Raw genomic sequence first — 21822 nt, 5'->3', positions numbered from 1 at the left:
AGTTTATGGGTTTATCAATTTGTAGCTTTGCTGGATCTGGACAAAGGTTATGTACTCTACAGTGTATTCACTATTAATGATTACGCTGCTGCTTTTTGTTGCTGTAAAACAAATGATCTGAAGCACTGTCAATAATTGAGGTTAGCTCCGTTGAGACTTCATGACTGATGACGGTCCAGACTGTGTCCATATATATGTTAATCCTTTTTTGATGTGTGTAAAATCCATAGAGCATATATAAATGTATCCATTGCTTTCGAGTCAGCAGGACTGTCAAAACTGGAGTTTGAAGTCCCCTATAATAATCACTCTGTCGTAATTTGAGTGAATGATGGATAGCAGCTCTGAGAGCTTGTCTAAAAATATAGCCTTCTGTCTTGGGGGCCTGTGTACTGTAACTGCTTGCACACTGGGTTTGCATCTCAATAAAACAGCAGGGTATTCCAAAGGATGGAGATTCACCAAATGAGAGCAAGAGGATGTTACAATATGCCTGTGATGCCACTCTGATTTTGATCCTCTCTAAGTATAACAAAAGTGTTTATGTAGCACTTATAAAAAAAAAACAAATAAGGTGTTATGGTACCTGAAGATTCCCTAGTGTTTCCCTGTTTTTTCCCCCTTCCCTGTGTTTCCAGTGCTCCCTTGTCTGTCTTTCTCTGTTTATGTGTGTGTGTGTGTGTGTGTGTGTGTGTGTGTGTGTGTGTGTGTGTTGGCCTGGGCGTGGCTCTCCTGGCTCCCAGCACCACACTCTTGGTTGCAATCAGCTCATCACCTCTCCCAGTCTGCTCACCTGCCTCTCATCATTTCATCAGCTTGCAGTATATCTACCCCGGCTCTTCATTCACTCATCACCAGATCGTTGTTTCTGCCCAAGTGGTAGCTTACACCTCAGGCCTCTCACTTATATTTAGTGATTTCTCGAAGTTTGGACTTGTTACTAACTGCTTTTTCTCTATCCAGTGCTCCTGGACCATTACTCGCCTGCCTGCCTGCCTGCCAGCTTGCCAGCTCTCCAGCCCACTACCACCTACTCCCTCCTGCCTGCCCTTGCCATTCTCCCTCACTCCTCTCAGCCCTCCAGTACTCAGCCTCAGCCTGCTTCATCCCCACTCCATCCACCTCAACTTCCCCCCACTTCCCTGACAATAAAGCCTTACTTCAATTAACATCACTCTAGTCTGTGTCTGCATTTGGGTCCACAGTGCAAACCGCAACATAAGGGAGTTAACTGCTCAATAATATAGCATGACACAAGACCCAAGTAACTGATACGATTTGAAAAGCAATTCTAAAGTCAATTACAAAAGCGTGGGGACACGAGGATCTGTGAAATATGATGATGTTTCTTTGTTCCAGTTAAAATCTAAGCAATAGAATTGTGAACAAGCTGCAAACAGGAAAGATTTTTTTTTCCAATGCCAGTAGGAGAACATTAGACGAGACATTACAAAAGAGAGAAGGTATGAATGACTGTTATCACATTTTTAGTAGATAGAAATAAACCTGAACTTGCAATTTAAAGGGTGAGTCAGGTGGTGTTCAATATTTTTCTTACTGTCAAGAAATCCCATGAAAAGACCAAAACCAACAATATGTTAAGGCACTTTTCTTAACTCTGTAACAATAACAATTGTGTAAGTTTATCGCATATCACACAGTGTTCTAATAAAATCTTGGCAGCAATCTGTCAGACTGTACAGTATCAATTTGAGGCATTTCAGATTGTACGATAAATCCACTCCACTTTTTGTTTCACTTCCACCATTTTGGTTTGTACCATGGACGTAGTAAGAGGAACTATGTCTTTTTTTTTTCTCCTATTTTAAGCTGTGGATTTATACATATTTGGTGTTCTAGTGAGTATTTATGGCAGCACATATTTGTATGCTGGATTGACTCAAGATAAAATGGCTGTTTTTTTAATCTTTTGTTATCAAAAAAATATGAAAATATAACATTTCTCACCAAACAAAAAAATCCCCCCAAAAAACTCAAAAAGACCTACTACAAAAAATTACAAGGCCAAACAAAAACCTCAAAACAATCAATACCCATGTGTATAACAGAATGAAAACCCCAAAACAGTTAAAACAGAATGAAAACTACAACATTATGAACAAAAATCAAAAAAGAAAACCATACACTTCTGCAAATGATGAGAAAAATCCAAATACAAAAAGAAACAACACCATAACAAAACACAAAATTAATCAAACTAAAAGTACACCACACATTAATATAATCTTAAATTATGTCAAAAGTTCAAAATCAAAATTGATCATTGTCATGGTGCAAATGGTGAATTTGTTTACAATAACTGAGTCAAATTAGTCCACGTTATTATTCCACAATGTTTTGAGATGTAATTTAAGGCAGTTTGTAAAAACTGTCCATGTGCTTTTGTTCATATAATGAAAAGTTCCTTGAGATGAATATGACATGTCTTTTGAAAGCAAGAATGATGTTAATCAGCCACAAATTCTCAGATTGAAGAGTCTTTGTGATGCCAAATAAAGTCCAGTCCTTATTACCATGCTGCAAAATGTCCTAGTTGCAGTGACCTCTGAGGAGGCCTGCAACTTTTTACCAGAAAGGCACCAGGGCAAGACAGTCCAGAAAAATGTGCTCTACAGTTTCATCTCGGCTACTGCAGACAGTACAAGTCCTGCTGTACACTTCCTTATTGATCTGATGCAAGACAACCGTGAATATCCTCCTGTGTCGGATTTTGAAATCAGTATTAAAAACTGCATGATTCTCAAATTTAAGTTGAATGTTCCACCATATAGAAAGAATGTTCTGAGTGGGAAATTTCTCCCACCACGTAACCTCAGAGGTGGGCAGTTTAATTGACTGTTCAATTAGAATTCTGTAACAAATTATTGTTGGTATTTCTGATATGGATTTTGGGGGGTTTTTCCGGCACAGGAGGAATCCAGGCAGGAAGAATTCCTAGCTAATTGAGTTTTCCATTCACCACAAAGAGCCTGTTTAATTTTTTCACACACATTAACAACTGTTCACTTTCTGAAAGTAACAGCTTTGCTTTTAAGTACTCTGATAATTCTTGTTCTATCTACATATTCCTTTGAGTCTACAGCATCTGATACATGTGATACAGGGGTTTCTGAAAAATTGCTGTTGCATACTTGATCCTTACTGAGCCTGGGCTTGTAACTGTAGCAGAATATTGACCCAAGCCTGCAGAACTTCTCCACAGAAAAGAGTAATCTTTTCCAGTTGATGTTTCACTGGAATTTGACACAAGTTGAATGTGTTGCAGTTACCAGTTTTATTAAGCCAATACTGAAAAGAATCTTTCCAGAAGTGTTTTTTCTCTGAACTTTATTTAAAAATGCCACTTATGAAATGTCACAACACCCAGTGTATTCAGTGTCATTTCATATTGTAAGCTGATTGTTTGGTGTGTAGATGTGGGTCGTAGCAGCAGTCACACTGTGACAATTCGGTCTTAAATTAATGACACTGTCAGAATTTTGTTGCAGGCTGTGTTTGGTCGCCAAAGCTCCAAATTGGCCTTTGGTGGAAATATCTAAAATTAGATCTAGGACCAGAATTTTGAATAGACGACTGAAGATTTCATCATTTTTTTCTCATGCCAACAACCATTGTCAACAGCCCAAAAATCACAGTGTAAACGGGCCTTTTAGACAGTTTCTCAATACTATCTGACTTCCCTACTCTGTGGCACTCAAGCCCATATTATTTGCTTATGATGTACAGTAAGTCTTAAAAAAACAGGTCACAAATATATAGTTTCATTTATTAAAAAAGGCTCCATTTCTTAAGGAACATGGGCATTTGTTGGGGACTATTATCAGCCGTGGATTAATACATATTTGGTGTTCTAGTGAGTATTTATGGCAGCACAAATTTGTATGTGGGATTGACTCAAGATAAAATGGGTCTTCATGATAGTAAAGAAACATGTGCAACCGTGTGGCACATTGATGTGTTTGTATTAATTTAATTTATTTGAACAACAGAGTTTTTTTGGAGTTCTATGGCACAGATGAATAAGTCACAGAATACTATATAATAACTAACCCCTTTTCACATATTATGATAATGAAAGGCATAGGGCTTATTAACGTAATAACATTTTACTCACTAGCTTCACTGTTTGGTTCTGGGGATACAGCAACATTGCTTGACAGAGCCAGCACTATGTTGAGTTTTTGCAGTGTCATGCTCAAGCTGTGTAACTTCTAATTAGAGGGAATATAAATCAGATTTAAATCCTTCACTACGTGGGTTGAGTAGCAGAAATTTGAGTCCTAACAAGGAGAAATACAAGAAGAAAGCAGCTGGATTTTGCAGCCAGTGAGATACACAGTGGTTCTCAGCCTGTTTTTTTTTGTTGTTGTTTTTTTTAAAAAAAAGGCTGTCTAGGGGAAGTAGTCAGACAGAGACCCTTAGGAAATCAATAATCATGGTGGACAGTCAGTGGCAGACTGAGCAGTGGGCCTGTGTCTGTCAGTTATACTGGCATGGCTGTTGGGCAGCAGCACTGATGTGCAGCTTAAAGGAAACAACTTCTCCATCTCCACCTTCTTTCTCCTTCTTTAATTAGGAACGACCTTGGTCAATAAATAAACGGCTCATTGACCTCGCTGTCAATGAGCAGTATTTTAAGTACAAAGTCAGTATTTGCTTCACTGCTTTTGTGCATCATGTCATAGTAAAATGGACCCTTTCGTGGCAGGGGATATGTAATGGTGAGCGATTGAGCCACTAATGGCATTATATTAGGCCAAGTGGAGCTGTATTATGTCACTGTAGTTAATGGCTAACTGCATGCATGGCTCAGTCAAGTTATAACCACAGTTAAAGTTCTTTCCATCATTATATCTCTCTCTCTCTCTCCAGCTCAATACTTAGTCCCTTAATGTTGCTTTATTTGGCTTTTAAAATATCCAAAATGACAGCGGTTTGTCTACCCCAGACTGGTTAATTTATGGGATGGAAATATTTTTGATGCATTGGTTGTGCTATGATGGACATAATGAGGAAATTTTTTGATCTGTTGTGTATTTTATGGCTTTGAGGCACACTCACTTGTGGCTGTTGTATGCTGTGTGTGTGCGTGTGTGAGGTAGATCTGTGTGTTTTTGAGAGCACTAAAATGGATTAGAGTTCACTTAAACTGCTCTTTTTGTGGATGTGGTGTTCTTGCTGAACTTCTATGTGAAAGGCAGTGCATTATGTGTGTGCGCTTCTTTTAAAATAGTGGAGGCATTCCTCAGTGAATAATCACAAACAATTAAAACTGATTCAGAAGCCACTCACTAATTGCAGTGCTAATTGCATTATAACTTAAACATGTCTTATGCTCATATTAGCGAGACATATCAGATAAAAGTTCTTGGAATGTTGTTTTTCATCCATTTTTTTTTTGTACACAGTTGTAAAGGCTTCTTTAACTTGTTTCTCAAGTTCACATAGAGTTGATGTTGGTACTTTTTGCTAGCAGAGAACAATTAAACAGTGGATTCAGGCACTAGAACAGTGAAACAGTTGGTAGAGTAACTAGAACAGCCTTTGTCTGCAGAGCTTACTGCCAAGCTGCAAGAGGCCCTCAAGCTCCACCAAAAAACATGGATATGTTTAGGTTCACTTTAGGGGTGCTTACATTCGGGGTTTGTGTATGCCAATCCTGGCAAAGCACATAGGATTTGTATCCAGCCTTAGAGAAAGTCCTGCATGACAAATGGAACACAAGGGCAAAACAAACAACAGAAATGAGTGGATTTTTAAGTTTTTCACTACATTATGATACCTTGGCAGTATATAGTATTTGATGCAGTTTGAGTGATTAAACCACACTCAGAATTTGAGAGTAACATTGGACAAAAGCCTGGTTTTGGTGGTGACATGTCCTTAAATAGCTCTGTGTTAGTCCCTGTGTTAAAAGACCTGTCAATCAATTTGGGAGTAATTGAATGTTCCAGTCCTGTGTTTAAATCTTTATACTTGGATCATGAATTGTCCTTTTTTAAGACAACAAACCAAGTATTTTTGGAGGAATTTTCATTTTACACAAAGTATCAAATGCAACACATTTGTTCAGGACACTCTTTCCTCTGGCCAGGGTCTTGACCTCTGCCAGACCAGAGAGGTCTTGACTCCTCATTGGCTTTCAATCTGTCTTGTCTGCAGGCCTCAGACAGCACAGAGTGTAGTGTTGTCCTGTGTTTGTCCCCTGCTCTCCTCCGCTGTGCTTGTAATTACCTCTCCACCATGATCCCTTAATACCTCCAAGTGGGCAGAGACACCTCCAGGGTGTCTGCGAGTGAGTGTGTGTGTGTGTGTGTGTGTGTGTGTGTGTGCACGCATGCACGTGTATGTGCTGGTCCATTCCCATGTGATTTGGGCTGTGTGTTTGTGTGTGAGTGTATATACGTATAAATTTGTGCAAGTGCCAGAGTCCTCTGGGGCCTTTTGCGCACTGGATAAATAATGATGAATTACGGATTGATTACCCAGGAGTGAAAGCTCTGGTATTAAACTTATTATGAAAGGCTGCAACCTGTGAGTGTGTGTGAGTGAACGCGCAGGAGAATGCCCTTAGCTGCTGCTTTGCTCATAATTAAGGTAGTAATATTTCTGGGTCATAAACATAAGGATAAGCAGCATGGGTTTTTAAACTATATTGATTGGATATAGTTTGTGTGCCTTGGGCGAGGCAGCAGTTTTACAGAGCATCAATATTTTACCTGTGTACTTCACACGGACACATTGAGTGGGTGGTCGAATTGATGTAGCTTTTACAGCCAATGCAGAGTAATAACCTATGTCGACCTGCATTTTGCAAAATGAGCAATGTGTTGTTTTTATGTTCAGACACATTGGTGAATTGCACAATTGAGCTCTCCAGGGTCTTTTTAAAGTAACATGGTGATAAGTTTAAGTAGAAGAGGTGATTCATGAGAAATGCTCTCTCTAACTGAGAAACGCATGCTGCTAGCTGCCACTGGTCTGTGCTAGCTAGCTTTAGCTGATTGCTAGTTATTGCACCAATCAGGCCCTTTAGTTTGGATGCAGATGACTTTTCTATGACTTTCCATAACTAAGTCAGGAATGTTTCCTTCCCGGTTTGCTGACGATGATGTTCAGAACATTTCAAAAGTGAAAATCAAACTGGTTCAACATCTGGAGTACAATGTCTATCTAAATTCCATGATACTGAACCCTGACCTGTCTCAAACTACTCATTTGAAGTCAAAGTTCAGTCAAACACAGCAAAATTTCTATTACGAATCAAGGACAGTCATTTTAGGCTAATGAGCATTGATTGAGTTGTTGTCTGTCAAACTATTAACATTGTTTTGGAGTACTATAAAAAAGAACTAAATGAATTCTAATGGCAGCATGTGAATTACTCACATTCTGATATTGAAATACTGCTAATTTTGTATATAATATAAATTAAATCTATCCAAAGACTGCAAAGAGTGAGTTTCCTTGACAGTGTTTCAGGGTGAACCTCAGACATCTCAAAGGGACTCGAAGTACTACTGCTGCTCCTTCGTGTTGAAATGAGACAGTGGAGGTGGTTCGGACATCTGATTAGGATGTCTCCCAGACACCCCCCTCTGGAGGTATTCTTTGAACTCTCAACTAGGAGAAGACGCCAGAGCCATGCCAGGACATACTGGAGGGATTACATATCCTATCTGACCTAGGAAAGCCTCAGGATCCCCCAGGAGGAGCTGGAGGATGTGGCCAGGGAGGAGGACTTTGCCTTGCCGGCTGCCACTGCTGATAAAGATGGATGGATGGATAAAATCACACTCTCTCTCTGTGATCTGCTGCCTCTGAACTTTGTCCAGGAGGATTTTTGGATCTGATGGTCTCTTGTAAGATTAAACTAGACTTTTTTAATTGACATTCCCGAGCAATCTGTTTAATCTGCACTATTAAGCAGTCTGCTGTTTGGCATGTACTTTTGTTTTTGCACTGCAGTAGTTGTGCAACATAGGTGTCCCATCCTTCATATTGCGTTGTGCTGTCAACATTTTTGAGATCTTAGGAAAAAACACTAATATTCTCACAAACTTCTCTTTTTCATATTTGAATTTTTCTTGAAATGAATGTTTGAATCCTACTTTGCAGTAGTCAAGCTTCTTATGGAGAGACAGTGTTCCTCATCTATTTTAAATGAACAACATTCATGGGTGAATTAAGCACATTTAATGCTGGTTTTATATTGATAACATGTCAACATGTTTTCCTTTTGACTGTTACTGCCTCAGAACTCTTGTCTGTATTTTTGCTTTAGATATCATTTTGAATTGTACAATACCCTAGCCAGCAGTTATTATTTCTGTTTTTTTTTCATTGCTATTTCCTGCTCCTTTTAACACCCAAACATTTCTTAAATCCCCCAAAACCTACCTGGATCCAACACCGGACAAACAATAGACTTGGCACACTTCAGTGTTCTAGTACCCCCATTTAACACCTTCCTGCTTCACCCAATGGAAAATATTCTGCACAGAAAAGGAAATGTATGTTTTCTTCACTACGTCTCCCTGCATATCACTCATAATAAGTCCAATTAGCCAAAGCAATGATGTATACCTGTGTCTCACAGGTTTAATCAAGCGTGAGTTAAATTCCAAGTAGCAAGTATTAACACTTCTATAGCTTTTGTTTGAAACTTATGTTGTGCCCGGTCGTATTCATACATTGTGTTCAATCAGTACGCCCACCCACTCATTACTCCAAATTATTGTAGTATTGGTCTATACACTAAAGACTATTATCTTTTTAGCTTTTTATTCTCTTTTTCTTCATTTCTCCAACTGCCCACATCTGCTGTTAGTCATGGGGGCTCCACTATCTAACATGAAAACATGTGGGGAACAGTGTTAACACCATAGGGAGCAAATGCTATAAAATGGCTCCATCTTCTTGGGGCATAATATGATAATGCGGGGCAATCATCAGATCTCATGCTCCCTGGAAGGCTGTTCACATATTACAGATTCACTGCCATGTTTGACAGTAAGCAACCGTGGGTTGAAGTTACCCTTTCTCTTTATAAAAATAAACACTTTCAGAAAAATAATGGAAGACTTGTTGGCATATATAAAACTTCCATTGTGCAGAACTGCTGGTTTTGTGCTCTTCACTCCATGATACACACTTCATATCGAATTGTACCTTGGATACAAGAGATTCAGACATATGGCAGCTTTATAAACATCTGCTTAAATGATAATGAAATAGTCAGAAAAGTACTGCTTATAGTTATGTTATTATTAACACTGCAATTTGTGCTATTTAGCAACCATCCTGATGAATGTTTTTCTGTCATGGTGTGCACTTTGGCTCATAACACCTTGCCAACCGTTTGTTCATTCTTGGCATATGTTTCACTTTTTTAGTCTGTTCTTCTTGCCAAATCAAACAATTTGCCATTTTTGTGGCCAATGCACCTGTAAATTGGACGCTGTGGCCTCTTTGAAACTCTTGCTGCCTCATGTTGCTTTGAAAAGTGACATAAAAGAAGTTATTGTCAAACCCCTTTTAATCAAACCCTTACTGCTGACTGGCATTCAAATTAATGACTCTCCTGTGCATTTGTAACAGTGATTTACCTACTTCAAAGTCAAAAATCCCTCTTTTATGTTGCATTTTCTTAATTTTGTCCACTTCTTGAACACCAAGCACTCAAAGTGTTTCTGTTTTGGGGATGTGTGTATTGAGAATGTGTTGTGAACATTTACATTTATGTCCCTTATGCTTAATAAGGCAAAAAGTCAATTTTCTTCAATAAATGCTGTTATTGAAGCCAACTCTTTCACTCTTTATAGGACAGTGTGCAGTCCAACCTCCCTCAAGCGCTTTCCCTTTATTGAAACAGTACAAATGATACTTGGAAAACAGTGATGGAGAAATATATAAACAGAAGCAAGAGGCAATATCCTCCATGAATAGAATGATGCACAGGCATGCATTGTAGATACCTGAGGGCCCACGCTGATAAAAGACCAAAGACCCATGAGAACCTCACAAACTCCCTGGGACTTCATGACCATCTCCATGATGTCGTCTGTGATTATTTTTAACCTAATGCAATGATTGATAGCTCTACTGAAGACAGAAGGTATATTTTCATCAGTTCAACACTACTGATAGGGACTCTATAGAGTACCAATATCATTAGAATAGTGAAAATAAAAATGTAGAATAACTCAAATTATATTGATTCAATTTTGTTCAGTTGTGTCAATTAATTTTTAAATATTCTTTTGGTCCCACACAGAGACCAAAAGAGACATTATTTCTATAATGTCCGGTATTTGTATCCATATCTCGTCCAGTATTTGTATCCATATCTCGTCATTCTCACTCCCCGCGAAACTAACTTCATGGACTATGCCATTTATGAAAATCACTTAGTTATTCTGCAACTTTTGCAAAATTTCTGCTTACAAGGTTGTGAATACTGCAACAGCGTTCATATACTGTTGGGAACACTCAGTTTGACCCTATTTGAATCCTTAATAGTAGCTTCTCAAAACTACAGGACGTTAAATTTTGATGAGTAATGACTAGGAGGAGCTGACATTAATATTAGAATTCTGCATGGGCTGAAAACTGAGACCCAAACCCAGTCTGTACCTGCATCCTTAAAACTTGTCCCGGGTGAACCCAACTGGTACTGGTACTTTCACAATGCTAATATAAGCCATTGGCTACATTCTGACTCTTCCCATTGGTCTATGTATATTTTAACACTTGACATGTACACAAAAGGGTGGCACAGTCGTGGAGTGAAAGAGAAAAGAAATCCTATATTCAATTTTAAAATAACCAGACCCAAACGTAATTGTACTTATACTGTCAGGACCTGTCAGGTAGCAAAACAGAGTGAAATGGATTGATTCAGTGAATTGAGACTGCCCCTGTTTCAGAAAACTGTGAGGACAGTAAGGCAAGGCTCCCACTGGTCTGTCAGACCAGAGTAAAGAGGGTCGAGGGATCTTCATGCCTGACACTGTGCGTGCTGGTTTGTTAGCATTAGCAGCTTTCCACAGCCTACTGAGTGTGTGAGGTGACCACTGAGAGCTCCTGTTAGGCTACTTCAGTGACGGTTGAACTTTATTTTTAGCCTGCCACACTTGCAGCCTGTCATCTTATTAAGAGAGCTGGCTTGAATGTGTTGGCAAAGGGAAGCAGCATTGTGAGAGAGAAAATAATTAACACAGCATGAGTAAAGGTAATGATATAGAATTATTAGTTCACACATTTAATGTATATAACACACTATTGTGTTCTAACAGAACTATTATCAGCTTCATTTAGTCTGTAAATTAATTGTGAATTTAGTCAATTATAAAGTCATGTATTTTCTTTATATAACATGGTGGTAGGTTGTTGTTTAAGTTGGTTGAGGGTTGAAGTTTGTACAACCGGCAAACATAAGTCCACTCCAATCTCTCAACAATAAATACCTGAATATGATCCACAACAATGATGATTTAATTGCTCATGGGATTCATCAGTATTACCAAACAAACCAGATCCACAACATTTTTGGGTACAGGGAATATGCTGTGGCCATCACTTTCTTAATCCCACACTGTGCAAATGACAAAAGAGTGAGGCTGTAATAATAGCCATCTGTCTGCTTCTGTTGGGGGACATTCATCATTGTCCTGGCCTAACCAAAACAACAGATGAATCAAGCATTGCTGATAACAGGTATGTAGTATATTCAGAGATTCATGCTCCAAAACGATACAGCAAACTTACGTTTTCTAATGTGCACTCTCCTCGAGCTCCACGGAAGATCCAGCAGTTATCCAGTGGTATCTTATCACCAACCTGACGCGGTCAAAGGAGGTTGAGGTTGATCCAGGTGGGCATCCACAACTGAACTTGCCAGAGGCAAAAAACGTCCTCACCACTGGAGTCCTCACCCTGGGTTGTTGGCGCTGACTTGGTGATTCCAACTGGCGGTCATCCACCAGTGGACTCACCGACAGTAGAACCATCGTTGCCGGGGAGTCTTGCTGTGACAACAAGAACACCTTCAACGGTTCCAATGAGAAACAACAGTGACTGTATGCTCATGAGTCTGCACGATATCCAACCACGTGACAAAGACTGTAGGAACACATTGCACAAACACGTGTACAGTAAAAACAAGCATGGGGTAGTAAACAGAGCAATCCAAAAGAACCGGAAGTGGAAAGTCTTTCAAATGGTAAACAACGCAATTGTTTGGGATCTGAGAGCAAAGCCAAAGGGTATTTTAGGTGGACACCTAAGAATACAAAGCATAAAATCAAAAAGTGATCAGATAAATCATATATTATTAGAGTCTTATTTAGATTTCCTCTGTTTATCAGAAACTTGGCTTCATGATATTTCTCCATCTGCTGCTCTAAAAGTTCCTGGTTATGATATTTATGGGATGGACTGAACTGATGGGGGTGGTGTTATGATTTATGTGAGAGACACTATCCACTATGGACATTATGGCTTAAATATGATTATCATTATCATCATATCACTTATCAAACACCTTCTTCAAACATTAGCTTTTATAATAAATTCAAGTATGTTAATGTGATATAAAGAAAAGGGTCATTGTAATGGGTCACTTAAATTTAAACTGGGAAGACAAGTCTTCAAGGAAAAAGCTAAAGCAAATTACTGATGGTTTCGGTTTGGCTCAAATGGTTAAAGATCCAACACGAATAACAAACAGCACCAGTACCCAGATTGACCTAATATTTAGTAATAGACCTGAAAGGATAACAAAATCACACAGTATGATAACTGGGCTGTCAGACCATAATATGGTGTTCATATCAAGAAAACTAAACTGCAGGCGGTTCACTACTCATGCTGGCAATAAACAAGCAAGATGACTTCAAAGCAGCCATAAAAAAAACATAAACTGGGATGATTTACTCCTTGAAAATGCTTTAGAAATAACTAGTCAAAACTTTACAGAGAAATTACTATCTACAGTCAATGAATTTTCAATCGAGATGAAACGTAAAAACAAGAAACAGACCCTCTGCTGGGCAAACGATCATGGTCAAAAATTAATGAAGGAGCTGGACAATGCTTTAAAAATAGCCACAAAATCAAAGATGCCCCATGATAGGCATGAATTTTACAATGCTAAGAAACAAGGTAATAAGCTGGGACAAACCTCATCAAATACAAAAATGTCTGCCCGGTTTTTAAGATGATGCATGATTTAGCTCCTCCTCCTCTGTCTGGCTTTATCAACTTGAAATCTACCACAAACAGAGCTACTAGACGTGCAGCTAGGGGGGACTGTACAATGCCACTCAGAAAAACTGCATTTAGCCAGGCCATCTTTTACTGCAGAGCATCACATCAATGGAATTCAGTATCAAAATCAGTTAGAGAGTCCCCACCCTACTATTCATTTAAGTGTAATGTTAAGAAATGGCTCATTGAGAACCAACAATGTCAACACTGATGATATTTTTATCCATGTTTAACATAACTCTATTCATACTGGACCTGTAGCATCTGTATTTTATATGTTTTGTATTATTAACTGTATTGTATGCTTTTTATCACAATGTAGTATGCTTTTAATTATTATGTTTATTATTGTAGTATGCCTCACAAAATCGGGAAAAAGGGACTGCCAGTGAAAACTAGCGCTTTGGCTAACTCGGGTACATTTACATTTGTTAGAATGTTGATTTATGTACATTGTGCCTTTTCAAATAAAATAAATTGAAAATTGAAAATATCAGTTAAGGTGCTTTCAGACAGCAGCTATTACTGCTGCCAGACGACTGACTGCATCCAATCCTACTAACAAGCTGTACCATGAAGGTTGTGGCTATCTACCTACTCTAATCTTATCACACAGCTAAAAAGAACAGGTTTTGGCACAAAACTGAGGCAATGGGTATCAATATGATATGATTAGTACAGCAAGTTTATCTAACTAATATTGTAAACATTGTTAAACTTGGAAACAGATGTTGCTACAAGACTCTTGGTGTTGTTCACTGCTAGTGAAGACGTGTTTATATAATTGTGTGGTTTCTGTGGTTGACGGTAGAATATGTTGCCATCAAATCAGATGGCAGCAGCAAATAGATGTGCACAGTTACTACAAAATATCTACAAATATGGGTCACAAATATTTAATATTCTGAATAAGCGTATGTTTTATTCATAAAAAAAGGCTACTTAATTTCCTAAAAACTCAATCCGAGTTTGTTGGGGACATTTTAATTTGATGTCGCCCGTATGATTTTGCGCAACAATTGACATATATGCCACAGAAGACTATGCTTTAGCAGACTTTGGTCACACAAGCAATACTTGTTAGCAGGATCAATTGTTGCTAGCAATGAGAGATATACAGAATACTATCAACCATATCCTTTAAGCTCAAGTTTACCCAAACCTCCCCTTAAGTGGCCAGTTTTTCTAACTCTTTCCTAATACTTTCCAACTTTCTACTCTATAAGAAATATTGTCCTTGTTTTGCATTTGCTAAAACAGCTTCGCAGAATCACTTGTGTCAGTTTCTAGTCTGTATGATTTGAGTGCAGAATCCGTGACATCAAGGGAAGAATAAATGTGATTATTTTGGCAGAAAACAAATTCCCTATGTCAGTACGTTTCCACATTCAGACTGAGAGGCTTAATTCCTGCCAACTCTATAGTTCTGCCAACTGAACAGGAACATATCAGTGTCTGCCTTTTTATCATAACGATTGCAAACAACACAGCGCTTAGAGCTCTCCGCCCTTTAAATATATATTTTTTGTACCTCTCACTACACGTTTACGTCTCACTGGCCAATTTAACTTTCATTGTTAATTTGGCACTCAGCTCGGACTTGCTTGGCCGCGATGCTTTGAGATTAGCCGTGACAGTTATGCTAATGCCGTCCCCCTCTTGGAACTCGCTCTTTTTTTTTTTGCCTAGACTTTAACTATCAGTCAGAAAAAGACCGTTTAATTGAATTAATTGGGGGAGAAAAAGCAATCATGGTGCACTGCGGAGCAAGAGTTAGAATATTGAGAGTTGTGACAAACAGCCTCACGTTGATGCCTTTCTGATGATAGACTGACAAGCACGCTGGAAACATTGTGTGTCAACTGACCGGAAGGCAGAGAATTCACATTTGACATTTGTAGCAGGTTTCAGTGCAGATAAATACACACATTCCCTCACATGCCCCCGCTCTCTCTCTCTCTCTCTCTCTCTCTCTCTCTCTCTCTCTCTTTCTGTCTCTCTAACACACACACATAGACTGTCGCATGGCTCTATCCCCAGGGAGACATCCACTGCCTTGAAGTCTGCTGCACCACCAATCGCAATCTTCCAAGTCTCCGAGAACAGAACAGAACGACTGCACCCTGCTGTATCTAAATATCACTGCCACTGATAGAGCATGTGTGTTTGGCTGTGTGCGTGCGTATGTGTGTCTTAGTCACACAGATCCCGCCTTATAGTCGAGCTGACGAATGATTAATTATTTGTCCTACATTTCTGGTTGGTTCTTCTTATTAACATCACTTACAGCATCACAGATAACGCAAACTAACTGTACTGCTTCGCCAGCAGCAATGAAAGACAAGCGCACAGATATATTTACACCACCCTAGATATCAAGATGCACGTGCTCATAACGTATACGGCTGCAATGGGGCTTGCTGACATCACCTCCCGTGATCGCATCAAAACACGAGAGATTCTTGTTACGTGGAATGAGAGCCGTGCGAGAGAATGAAAGCAATCAAAAGAGGGGAGTGAAAGGGAAAGACAAGCAGAAAGGGAGACAAAATGGGAGAGAGTGGAAGAAGAAAGCTGAAACACAGAGGAGAGGAACAGAGAGAGGCTGAGAGGGGAAAGAAGCAGTCTGACTAAGCAAGACGAGCCTGTTATGAAACAGCAATAGGCTGCATACCGACTGGCTTCTCAGATTGATTTATAAATGCAAGCTGACAGCTGAAGACGAGTGAAAACAAACTTTCTGGTTTTGCTGCCAACAGTCGTCAGAGGCTTGCAGGCATATTGTTCACTGTCATGTGACGCAAGTTATAACACTGATTCTGGCTCGCAGTAGATTTTTCTAAATAAAATCTAATAAAAAATTGAGTTACTGAAAGGAGTCAGCTTTACATTTTTACATGGATTACATTTTTATGTGTTTTCAGTTCATTTAGAATGAGATGTAGTTTATAAATCTGGGGAATTTTGTTATTTTTAAGTCTTAAAGCTGAGAACATGCTGTTGTCATTGTCAGTGGTGACAGGTAAATGAAAAGATGTTGGAATTACAGCAAATCGGCCAGAATTGTTGTTACAGACTTGTTAAAAGTGTCTAACTCTCCATAATTTAAAGTGGTATAAATACACAAAAAAAAATTTAAGTTTCCCATCTCTCAGTAATTAATTAGTGCCATACTTATCATTATACAATATGTAGTCTTTTATTAAATGTAGGATGTAGCTTTGGAATGTGCATGTCTAATACGGCTGAATGAGCCCTACTCACTGTCTCTCTACTTGTTGTGGGTGCCGCCACCAAAGCGTCTACTCACATACACAGTATGTGTATGTCAGACAATTGCTAATGATTTAATGAAAAACAGATTTAGGAATCAACCCAGAGACCCAAAGCTATATTTTTGTTTTATTTATTCCAAAATGTAGCTCCCCAGTTTAATAAATCTGCAGTGTTTGGAGAATTTCCATTTTCAACATTGTGAATGTAGCAGAGTCCATGTAGTTATTGTTGCAAATATGCAAATGTTAACCCCATTTGAAACCCTGTCTAAATTTCTCAATAGGAGGAACTGACATTAAAGATTCAGACAAATCAAGATTTGATCAATATTAAGGTTGTGCATGGGCCTAAAAAAAGAGTCACCAGGCTAATGCAACAGATACACACGGTAACAGCTGATTGGCACAGTCAGAAAGAGCAACAGAGAATTGTTGTATCACGTCTACTTTAGTGCATCCAGATGAGAACATGAACATAATGTAAATAACTTTAAATTGTACTTTCTTTCATCGTAAAGCAACAAAAAATCTATGTGCACTTTACATAAAAAAGCAACACTTACAAAAGTGGATTTTTTCCCCCTTTTATGCAAGTGTTCATTTATTTGACACAACCAAACAAACACAAACTTGTGCTATGTAAACACGTCACATTTCATTCACTTCAGCCAAGTCATATTACTTAGTGTGCATGCTTTGCCAAACAAATGTCAACTGCCTTTACTCACCCCTCCAGCCTGCACACACACACGCACACACACACACACACACACTCTTACTCTCCCTCACGCTCTTCCCCCCTCTTCCCTCTCTCCTTGGGAGACTGATGCAGTGGCTGATTGTGTGGGAAGTTCCTCTGTCATCGTTAGCGGGGTTGGAGGCACTTGTCAGAGGCCACATTAGGAGTTTCCTATGAACTCCCCTTTGCCTCGCCAGTCACGAAGAAATACAGAGAGGGGTCAACGGTACAATCATCTTATTGAGGGAACACGTCAATGAAGGTGAGAGACTGCTACCGGGAAGCAGGGGTGGGTCATTTTACAATGCATATCATTAAGCGCGACACATTTCTATGTCCTCATAAGGAGGCCTACATTTTTAATACTATTTCCTATATAGAACTGAGTATAGTGTGATTAATTTAATGTACAAATCAAGCAGGTTTAGTTTAAACTCAGGCTTGTTAACCAACCATGCAGCAGAATTGTCTACCAGAAATGATGATCTGATGCAGAGCCATTTTCTCTTGAAGCTAAAAAGCAGCAATTCATTAGGGGTAAAGTTTAACAGGTAAAAATAACAGCACTATATCAGCGAGGTTTGAAACTGTAACTCTCTGAAAAAGGTTACCTGCTCGTGCAGTGGGTGTGCTTTATTGATTTATCCTCCGAAGGCAACTTTCACTGGCATTTGGCTGTTGCCGGGCACTAATATTAGAGCCTGCACATAAGGCTGGTGCTATAATGTCAGTTTTTAATCCATACTGCATTTTTTTCTTAATACTGTAAAAGCAAAATGAACAAAAAAACCCCCCATTAAGATGCCCTTGAGCAAGGCAACACACACTGAGCTGCCTGAGAGGAATAGAGCATGGACTGTTGCTGTAATGTGCAGCTGTAAGGCTTGGATGCAAATCACGTGTGTTGCTGAACCAGCAGCGAGATGACCAGACTGTGCGAAACTTCAGAGGAAGCTGAGAAGAAAAGAAACAAGAAGCTGCTGAAGAGAGATTATATCAAGATCTGATCGTGAACCCGGTGTGCTTGTCAGAACCTCAGATCACGTCGCACTCAAAAGACCGAATGGGAAAGCATCAGCACAAACATCACTGATCCTTACAGCTCAGCCTTTCTGAGCAGTCATAATGACACTAGATGAAACTGGAGACACCTAAAGTGTGCATGAAATAATTCAAAATGTCCTTCAATACGTTATTTGCCTACAGTGAGCCATACATCACTCGGCAATGGAAGATTAAAAAGCAATAGAGAGAAAAAAAAAAATGTCGGCAGTTGTATTTGAGATGATATGACTGCGGGCTTTTCAGGGTAGAAAAAAGAGATGCATTCACATAATATCACAAACACTGCATATGCCATGCTTCTATATTGAGATGAATCTCCCCTGCATGAGATATTAAAAATAAATACACAGAAATATAAAGGGCACTTGCAGACCCATCTTATTGAGCTTGTAGTAACAGTCGACTGCGGCGATACCATGAAGGTCGACGGCACTGTGTCATCTTCAAATTGTTTGATCAGTGTGCGCAATAAGCCTATATGATAGCATCATAACATCACGAAGCATAAGTCAAGAGAAACACATCAACACACGCTTCTGCGAGTGCATACACACACCCTGAATGTGTGTTTTCCTTTTTTTTTTCCCCATCACAGTCAGGCCTCCCAATTGAATTTAGAAGACAAATGATACTGAATGTCATTCTACTTTCTATTATATTTGTTGATGAATATGAGGTTTTTAAATGAATTCCAACTTGCAAATGAAAGTCCTCCTAAACAAGGATCAATAATGTCAATACAAGACCCAAGCTAATGTCAGAGTGCGTGTGTTTGAAAGTGTGTGTTGGTGTCAGTGCCAGGATAGAGCAATATCACATTTTAGTGGCTGAAAGTAATGTTTCATGGTCTGATATTGAGGATATTTTTGTGTTTTCTGTTCCATGATTACAGTATTTTATTATCTGGGGTAGCAGTAGTATTTTATGGGGAAAGTGTCACCAGCATTAGTATGCATTATTACATGGGGTCTTAGCTTTTAGCTGTATTTGGGAACACCCCTCTTCTTTTTAGGTATGAGTCTGCATATTAGTTTATGTTTATTAGTGTGTGAATGTGTACACTGGCTAAGAACATTTAAGTTTGTTTGTATTGTGAAGCAATTAGGTTATTTACAATATCGCTATCACCAGGGTAGCAGTTGTTGAAATGTTATCTATGTTTGCTATCAAGACACTCTTTTAGCACGATAAACATACAAGCAAAATGTGTGTAATGTCTTCCTTTCCTCCATGACAGTTACATTTATGATAATGTGTCTGCAGGAGGTGTTAATAAGCAGCTGTTTGCTAACATGTTCACCATTGGTGTTGCCAAATATAATTGGTGCAAAGTGGCTAAATCATGCTCTAAAAGTTGCTAGATGACCTCACATGCTAATTTGTAAATCAGTGATCTCATCACGCAGCTACGTATAAGATTTTTTAAAACAAAAGTAAAAAAAATGTTAAAAAAAGAAAAAACTAAAAAAGTGGCTTGGTGATTTTTTGAAAAAAAAAAAAAAAACGACAAATCTAGCAATGAAGTCCTTACACTGTTCACCATATCAACTTTATAAGGCGATAATGTGTTGATTACAGCTTGTTGCGCTGCCCCCTGGTGGCCAAATACAGCATATTTAGAAATATTATTAATATTTAGTAATATTTTGTCAACTGTTGCATTGGTTTATGTAGTGCTACTGTAAGCTTTCTGAGGTATCTGAATGTAGGCATAAATGAATAGCAAGTGTCAGTGATAAAAAATTGACATACTGATGATTTACATTTTCATAGTAGCATTGCAGAGGTTGTTTTCATGAGAGAACTATATACTTTTTTAAGATTTATACTTACATGCAAATTCAGTTATTTTGATTTTCCAGTCATTTGAGACTGAGGAAAGTATGTGTTATTATTCCGTAATCCTGAATACTCCCCTTTTTTATATGTGTGTATGTATATATATTTATGAATGTGTGCATTGTACATTTACTACCAATTTTCTTTGTGAGATGTTTGCACAAGTGCATTTTGTGATGTGTGTATGTGTGTTTGCGTACATGAACTCCTAATGTGGTTTCGGAGTATAGCTTTAGATAGATGGAGGGCCTCTGAATGGGGGAAGTGAGTGTTTTAAAGCCAAAGCTCGGCACGTCAAGGAGATTAATGTGCTGCTATTGTCTCCGGCTCTCATCAGAACACTTTTATCTGCAGAAAATGACAGAGCTTGCACTTTTCATTATGTACGTTAGCTAGCGAGCTGTGCTCCACGCCCCTCTCAGCCCCCGACTTTCCCTTTCAAAAAAGGATTGCTTTTGGGGGTGAATGTGAATGTGTGTGTGTGTGTGTGTGTAGAACGGGCAGGGTGTTTGTGTGTGTCAGAGGCAAAGAGAGGGGGGAAGGAGATTGTGAGAGAGCTTGTGTGTGTTTGTGTATGACCCTGGGTGTGTGCGCGTGTGTGTGTATGTGTGTGTCTATCCATGCCTCATTTGTATGCCCTACTTGTCATTCTTGACTTCTGAATAAAATTTGACACAATAATTGATGTTTTATGTCTTGCAAACACGGATATGGAGAATATGGATTACTCTGGAGACGGCATTGATTGTTTAAAGTGTCTCTGAAAAATGGGATGACAAGTACAGAACCAGAGTGTGTGCATGTATCTTTGTTCTTGCACTCCAAAGTCCCTCAAGCTGAGTGGCTATAAGTGTGTTTGTGTGTAAAATTACTGGAATGTAAGACTCCAGGCTTTGTTGACCCAATCAAAGAATGAAAGTGCTGCAATGTCCTATACACATCCAACTTATACAGTAGAGTCATAACTATAGTAGCTTTTCCTCCTATTTGAAAGTATAATTAGGTTGAGACTATTAGTGCTTTTTCCTACCAAGAACATTATTCAAACTGTGAAATGTCTACTTCTTTGGTTTGTTGGGGGAAATGAAAACAGTGTTATCTAGAAAAAACTGCCTGAGAACACCAACTGAACCAAATGGTCCCAAACATCTGACAGATGTTTTTTTTTAGTATCTCATTATTAAGCTTCAAGCTAGTATGACTACAAGAAAAGGTTCATTTATAGGCAAAGAAGTCAATTGTACTATATTACAAGGACTAGAATACTGATATACAACTAGTTACTAGATTATACTACTTGTTTAAACATTTGAAGTATTTTTAAGGGGGCTTTTTTTTTAGTATATATTAGATAGAATACTATGGTGAGATGACAAGAAATGAATGGTAAGTGAGAGTTGGGATGTGGTACAACGAAGCTCCCGGCTCCCAGCTCAGGCTTGTATCACAGGCGTTGCGATTACATGGTCAGTGTCTTAAAACCCAAGGGCCACCAGGATAAAAGAGACCTGCGTTTATGCAAATTCTTGCAGTAGCACAAATTAGTATCAGTAACAACAGCAGCATGCATGCATAGTAGTATGATGTTATACTGCTGCAAAACCTCTGCGGTTC

The 21822-nt window shown here is 38.8% G+C and overlaps 1 long non-coding RNA gene across 1 annotated transcript; it reads left to right on the top strand.

The window, feature by feature from the left end:
* The first annotated feature begins 512 nt into the window (after nt 1–512).
* On the top strand, nt 513–1174 carry LOC122976696. Its single transcript, XR_006401019.1, has 2 exons — nt 513–879; nt 964–1174. It is a non-coding gene; the product is annotated as an uncharacterized LOC122976696 (long non-coding RNA).
* Nucleotides 1175–21822: the final 20648 nt, after the last annotated feature.

The sequence above is a fragment of the Thunnus albacares genome, chromosome 24 (assembly GCF_914725855.1).
Source record: "Thunnus albacares chromosome 24, fThuAlb1.1, whole genome shotgun sequence".
Classification (NCBI taxonomy): domain Eukaryota; kingdom Metazoa; phylum Chordata; class Actinopteri; order Scombriformes; family Scombridae; genus Thunnus; species Thunnus albacares.
This window is presented reverse-complemented; position numbering and strand designations above follow the sequence as displayed.